The sequence below is a fragment of the Schistocerca serialis genome, chromosome 4, assembly GCF_023864345.2.
Source record: "Schistocerca serialis cubense isolate TAMUIC-IGC-003099 chromosome 4, iqSchSeri2.2, whole genome shotgun sequence".
In the NCBI taxonomy this organism is placed as follows: Eukaryota; Metazoa; Arthropoda; class Insecta; order Orthoptera; family Acrididae; genus Schistocerca; species Schistocerca serialis.
The window spans coordinates 784880161-784886160 of record NC_064641.1 but is presented as its reverse complement, the minus strand read 5'-3'; positions in this window follow the sequence as shown (position 1 = coordinate 784886160).

The window sequence follows — 6000 nt, the reverse complement described above, 5'->3', positions numbered from 1 at the left end:
CTCATCCAGAAACGCACCCTCTCGAAACCTGGACAGCAAGCTACACCGCGATGCAGACCGCCTCTCTTGCAGAGTCTACCACTTGAGTTTGCTAAACATCTCCGTAACGCTATCACGCTCACCAAAGAACCCTGTGATGAAAAGCGCCGCTCTTCTTTGATCTTCTTTATGTCCTCTGTCATCCCGACCTGGTACGGATCCCACACTGATGAGCAATACTCAAGTATAGGTCGACGAGTGTTTTGTAAGCCACCTCCTTTGTTGATGGACTACATTTTCTAAGGACTCTCCCACTGAATCTCAACCTGGCACCCGCCTTACCAACAATTAATTTAATATGATCCTTCCACTTCAAATCGTTTCGTACGCATACTCCCAGATACTTTACAGATGTAACTGCTACCAGTGTTTGTTCCGCTATCATATAACCATACAATAAAGGATCCTTCTTTCTATGTATTCTCAATACATTACATTTGTCTATATTAAGGGTCAGTTGCCACTCCCTGCACCAAGCGCGTATCCGCTGCAGATCTTCCTGCATTTTGCTTGAATTTTCTAATGCTGCAACTTCTCTGTATACTACAGCATCATCCGCGAAAAGCCGCATGGAACTTCCGACACTATCTACTAGGTCATTTATGTATATTGTGAAAAGCAATGGTCTCATAATACTCCCCTGTGGTACGCCAGAGGTTACTTTAACGTCTGTAGACTTCTCTCCATTGAGAACAACATGCTGTGTTCTGTCAGCTGGTCTGATATTCCGTAGGCTCTTACTTTGTTTATCAGGTGACAGTGCGGAACTGTTTCGAACGCCTTCCGGAAGTCAAGAAAAATAGCATCTACCTGGGAGCCTGTATCTAATATTTTCTGGGTCTCATGAACAAATAAAGCGAGTTGGGTCTCACACGATCGCTGTTTCCGGAATCCATGTTGATTCCTACAGAGTAGATTCTGGGTTTTCAGAAATGACATTATACGCGAGCAAACAACATGTTCTAAAATTCTACAGCAAATCGACGTCAGAGATATAGGCCTACAGTTCTGCGCATCTGCTTGACGAACCTTCTTGAAAACTGGAACTACCTGTGCTCTTTTCCAATCATTTGGAACCTTCCGTTCCTCTAGAGACTTGCGGTACACGGCTGTTAGAAGGGGTGCGGGGGGGGGGGGCAAGTTCTTTCGCGTACTCTGTGTAGAAACGACAATTAAATTTTTGGAAAACACGTACTCCGCAAACCATCGGTGCCTGATGGTGGGCAGCTGGAGACATATGCAAAAGTAGATTGAGGGAAAGAAATGAGTCTATACGCCTTTGTAGGAGCCCTTATTTCTCTTATCTTCGTGGCCATGTATGTTTGCAATAGTAGTGTCATTCTGCAATGAGCTAAAGATACCAGTTCTTTGAATTTTAACGTTTTCACGAAACGAGCTGCGTCCAATTTGAGTTCACGAAGGACCTCCATAATACTCGTATGCTGATCGAACCTACCTGTAGCAAATATACCTGACACAGCATTACGTGATTCATTTAGAGGAGGAGGCGGAGATTAGTGTTTAACGTCCCGTCGACAGCGAGGTCATTAGAGACGGAGCGCAAGCTCGGGTGAGGGAAGGATGGGGAAGGGAATCGGCCGTGCCCTTTCAAAGGAACCATCCCGGCATTTGCCTGAAGCGATTTAGGGAAATCACGGAAAACCTAAATCAGGATGGCGGGAGACGGGATTGAGCCGTCGTCCTCCCGAATGCGAGTCCAGTGTGCTAACCACTGCGCCACCACGTTTTACTCACTAGTGCCTAAGGAGTATGTTACAGCACTTTTTTTTACATTTCCGAAAGCAACGAATGACTTACTGCTGCCAAATAAGTTCGAAAGTGCAGCCAGCAACGTTACAAATTGCCAAGTAATATAATAACATGAATTTCAAATTACTGAGTGTTAAAAAAACGAACTTCAAGGAAATAACACACATCAAAGCGTTTCCAGCAAGCAAAGAACACTGCCGTGTTTTTTCCCAGGAATTAGAGAGATACATAGTAAAGAATATTATAGTGTGTGTAATACTGTCCTACTGCAGCACCCTTCGGGCGGCGGCGCCTAATTATGCCCTAGCTTCCAGCGATCGCAAGTGCTGGTGGCGTCTGTACGTACGAGGTGTTCCATGCCAAATGTATTCCCTTAATAGTCACAGAGTGAGCTCTGTGTGTTCCGGCCATTACCTGCTAACGACCGGAGAGTTACGTAGGTGGTTAGAATCCCGTGGCCAGCTTGACAGTGAGTCATTCCGTCGCCAGATAGCTACGATGGTAGGTCGCGCATGCGTGATAGACGCAGTTTTTAGCTTGTTTTAATAAAGCATATTTCTGTACGTTCCTATCCAGTGGTGGGAATTCTACAGGGTGTTCGGAAATTCCCATTACAAACTGCTAGGACTTGCAGAGGTGAGAGAGTACATAATATTTTGAAAAGGAATCCATCTGCCTGAGACGGCCGATCTTTCAAATCAGTGCGCAACTACATCTATATGGATACTCTGCAAATCACATTTAAGTGCCTGGCAGAGGGTTCATCGAACCACATTCACAATTCTCTATTATTCCATTCTCGTATAGCGCGCGGAAAGAATGAACACCTATACCACCCCGTACGAGCTCTGATTTCCCTTATTTTATCGTGGATATCGTTCCTCCCTAATGTAAATCGGCGTCAACAAAATATTTTCGCATTCGGAGGAGAAAGTTGGTGACTGGAATTTCGTGAGAAGATTCCGTCGCAACGAAACACGCCTTTCTTTTAATGATGTCCATCCCAAATCCTGTATCATTTCTGTGACACACTCTCCCATATTTCGCGCTAATACAAAACGTGCTGCCTTTCTTTGAACTTTTTCGATGTACTCAGTCAGTCATATCTGGTAAGGATCCCACACCGCACAACAGTATTCTAAAAGAGGACGAACAAGCGTAGTGCAGGCAGTCTCCTTAGTAGGTCTGTTACATTTTCTAAGCGTCCTGCCAATAAAACGCAGTCTTTGATTAGCCATCCCCACAACATTTTCTATGTGTTCATTCCAATTTAAATTGTTCGTAATTGTAATACGTAGGTATTTAGTTGAATTTATGGCTTTTAGATTAGACTGATTTATCGTGTAACCGAAGTTTAACGCGTTCCTTTTAGCACTCATGTGGATGACCTCACACTTTTCGTTATTTAAGGTCAACTGCCACTTTTCGCACCATTCCGATATTTCTCCTAAATCGTTTTGCAGTTTGTTTTGATCTTCTGATGACTTTATTAGTCGATAAACGACAGCGTCATCTGCAAACAACCGAAGACGGCTGCTCAGATAGTCTCCCAAATCGTTTATATAGATAAAGAATAGCAAAGGGCCTGTAACACTACCTTGGGGAACGCCAGAAATCACTTCTGTTTTACTCGATGACTTTCCGTCAATTGCAACGAACTGTGACCTCTCTGACAGGAAATCACAGATCCAGTCACATAGCTGAAACGATATTCCATAAGCACGCAATTTCACTACGAGCCGCTTGTGTGGCACATTGTCCAAAGCCTTCCGGGAATCCAGAAATACGGAATCGATCTGAAATCCCTTGTCAATAGCACTCAGCATTTCATGTGAATAAAGAGCTAGTGGTGTTTCACAAGAACATCGTTTTCTAAACCCATGTTGACTGTGTGTCAATAGACCGTTTCTTCGAGGTAATTCATTATGTTCGAACACAATATATGTTCTAAAATCCTGCTGCATATCGACATTAACGACATGGGCCTGTAATTTAGTGGATTACTCCTACTACCTTTCTTGAATATTGGTGTGACCTGTGCAACTTTCCAGTCTTTGGGTACAGATCTTTCGTCCAGCGAACGGTTGTATATGATTGTTAAGTATGGAGCTTATGCATCAGCATACTCCGAATTATTTACAGACGAATGGAAAAACTGGTAGAAGCTGACCTCGGGGAAGATCAGTTTGGATTCCGTAGAAATGTTTGAACACGTGAGGCAATACTGACCTTACGACTTATCTTGGAAGAAAGATTAAGGAAAGGCAAACCTACGTTTCTAGCATTTGTAGACTTAGAGAAGGCTTTTGACAATGTTGACTGGAATATTCTCTTTCAGATTCTAAAGGTGGCAGGGGTAAAATGCAGGGAGCGAAAGGCTATTTACAAATTGTGCAGAAACCAGATGGCAGTTATAAGAGTCGAGGGGCATGAAAGGGAAGCAGTGGTTGGGAAGGAAGTGAGACAGGGTTGTAGCCTCTCCCCGATGTTATTCAATCTGTATATTGAGCAAGCAGTAAAGGAAACAAAAGAAAAATTTGGAGTAGGTATTAAAATCCAGGGAGAAGAAATAAAAACTTTGAGGTTCGCTGATGACATTGTAATTCTGTCAGAGACAGCAAAGGACTTGGAAGAGCAGTTGAACGGAATGGACAGTGTCTTGAAAGGAGGATATAACATGAACATCAACAAAAGCAAAACAAGGATAATGGAATGTAGTCGAATTAAGTCGGGTGATGCTGAGGGAATTAGATTAGGAAATGAGACACTTAAAGTAGTAAAGGAGTTTTGATATTTGGGGAGCAAAATAACTGATGATGGTCGAAGTAGAGAGGATATAAAATGTAGACTGGCAATGGAAAGGAAAGCGTTTTTTAAGAAGAGAAATTTGATAACATAGAGTATAGATTTAAGTGTCAGGAAGTCGTTTCTGAAAGTATTTGTATGGAGTATAGCCATGTATGGAAGAGAAACATGGACAATAAATAGTTTGGACAAGAAGAGAATAGAAGCTTTCGAAATGTGGTGCTACAGAAGAATGTTGAAGATTAGGTGGGTAGATCACATAACTAATGAGGAGGTATTGAATAGGATTGGGGAGAAGAGAAGTTTGTGGCACAACTTGACTAGAAGAAGGGACCGGTTGGTAGGACATGTCCTGAGGCATCAAGGGATCACAAATTTAGCATTGGAGGGCAGCGTGGAGGGTAAAAATCGCAGAGGGAGACCAAGAGATGAATACACTAAGCAGATTCAGAAGGATATATGTTGCAGTAGGTACTGGGAGATGAAGGAGCTTGCACAGGATAGATTAGCATGGAGAGCTGCATCAAACCAGTCTCAGGACTGAAGACAACAACAACAACAACAACTCCGAAAGGAACCTAAATGGTATACATTCTGGACCAGAAGACTTGCTACGTGCACAGTCACACTATAGCCGATCTTATCTCCCGAACGGACAGACTTCGGACGACAATCGGTGAAATTCAAATCAGTTTGTTTTCTTCTGTCAAATCGACCAACGTTCTCCCACATGTAATATGGAGCGTGACAAATTTGTAAGTTTATTCCAAGAAAGAGTGAGTTTGTGGCATCCTATGGATGAACATATCATAATCGGGACATAGTGCGGAATCTATGGACTGAAATCGTAAGTTTATTCGAAATCTCAAATAGGCAAAATCTTTATTGGAAATTTTAGGCACAGATTATAACCTCAAAATATAATTTTTTCACGTGAAAAGGGTGGCGTGTCTTAAATGCTTATAGCTACTGTATTGGGTCTTTTTTGCGGTAGGTTGTCATTAGTTGTCTACAAATTATTATTACTGCTTACTGGGGTGTTATCTAAATAGGTTAGTGATTCTGTTAATATGAAGTGCTTGCAAATGTGGTGTATGGTATTTATTCCCACTTTTAAGTGCTGTAGATTCTCGGAGTATCTTATGCTACACTTTTTGCTTGTCTTTCACTCGTGTGCTAAATGACCGTCATTGAAGGTTAATTGACGTACAACTATAAGCAAATACTGCAGAACAGTGTGTTAATAATTTGCTTTTCAAGGTCGCAACGAATTATCACGAGTGTGTAACAGAGCGTTTCTCCCGTCATGCCATTTATTCAAAAACCTTGTCTGGTTACTCCAGTAACTGACGACAGAGAGTACAGTACTCGCCACGTCCTTTACTT